This window comes from Papilio xuthus, unplaced genomic scaffold, assembly GCF_000836235.2.
Source record: "Papilio xuthus unplaced genomic scaffold, Pxut_1.1 DF825017.1, whole genome shotgun sequence".
NCBI classification, from domain to species: Eukaryota; Metazoa; Arthropoda; class Insecta; order Lepidoptera; family Papilionidae; genus Papilio; species Papilio xuthus.
The window spans coordinates 22606-24261 of NW_013533632.1; positions in this window are offsets into that span (position 1 = coordinate 22606).

Sequence of the window (1656 nt, forward strand, 5' to 3'; positions counted from 1 at the left end):
ACAAACACCCTCCTGACCATCCTTTTCTTGGGGGCCGAGCATGACTTGCTCCCCAAGCGATGGCTTGCTGCCTTCCCAGCCTCCGCACACAGTGTGCAGTGAGGGGCAGCATTACAGTCAGCGGCGCGGTGTCCCATCTGACCGCACCGGTAGCACTGAAGCCCCCGGTCGGCCACCGCAGTACACCGCGCCTTGACGTGGCCAGAGTGAAGGCACTTGAAGCACCTAAGCTCCCTGCGTTCAAGGAGCTTCACTCTGGCCGAGACCCAACCTACGAGCAGCTTGCCCTCAACTACCCTTTTGGCAGCTTCGACAGGGCATGCCACCCAGACCGCGAAGAGGCCGGACCTCTCTTGCCGGAGCGGTCCCACCTTAACGCGGTCTACCGCGCAACCACCTTTGGCACCGACCGCTTCTGCCACTTCTTCTTTGGTGACGGAGTCATCCAACCCCGCCACCAACAGTTCCGCCGTTTTTGTTGGTCGGGAGACGGTGACATCGCCGCCGTTCCCGAACACCTCGCGGAGCTTGTCGGCGAGGAGGTCCGCCTTTGGCGCGTTATCGGCACCGGAGACCTCAATAATTGAGGCCCCGGTCGCCGCGCGCTTGAAGCGGACGCTCTCGATCTCCAGGTCTTTTAGGTTCACCCTTTGTCTCGCCTCAGCCAGCGCTTTGGCGTACGTAACCCCCTTCTCCACAGCCGTGGGATGTAGAGTCACCACGACTGCCGAGGTCTTGGGGGCCCGCAGCTTAGGCGCAGGCTTGGCCTTCTCCTGCTCCTTCTTGGGCATGGGCGCCGATCTGATGACCGCCGGCGCCTTTTCCCTTAGGCCCCTCTTCACGACCGACGCCATGGTCTCCTTCATGGATGCTGGCGCCAGCGGGAGGGGACGTTCCGTCTCCTGTTTTTTGGCCGTCTTCTTCTTCTTCTTGGCCTTCTTCTTAGCCTTTTTGCCCGATTGGGCGACTGGGGCTGTGGAAGAAGGAGAAGAAGCGGCCGGCGTCGATGTAGAAGTCGACGCCTTCGCCTTTCCCTTTGCGCCGACCTTGATCCAGCCCGATTGGACCGGTTCAGGGAGGCGCACTTCAGGCAATTCCGCCTGGGTCGTAGCCGGTGTTTGGCGTGGACGGCTTGCCGGGGGTTTACGCCTGGCTTCCGCCTCGCGCCTGTCATGAGCCAGTGCCGGTCGTAGGCGAGGCTCTGGATTCAGACGCGGCTCTAGCCCGTCTATGCGGGCGTTGAGCCGGTCCGAGAGCCTGCCTAGGATCCGGTTCTCCATGTCCTCGTCCGTATTTTGAAGGCCTGCCGCTGCGGTGGGTTTGGATGTCGCCCCCATCTGTAGCATGCACGCCTTCAACTCCGCCACCTCCTTCTTAAGTGCGGCCATCTCCGCCTGTAGGCGGGAGTTGGCCGCTTGGAGGATCCTCGTCTCCTCGTTAACGTTGCGCGTCATCAGGAGCTTCGACGCCGCCCGAATCTGCGCAACCGCCTCCTTGAGCGCCTTCTTGGCGGTCCCTTTTAGGTTGTTAGACTTGGCGCAAACGGTCGCCACGGCCGCTGCGCCAAGCTCTATTTGACCGCCAAGTTCGGCCGAGCCTAGCTCTTCTTCCTCCGATGTGTAGGTTTCCGCTAGTCGGGCCCCTACTTTCGTCGAC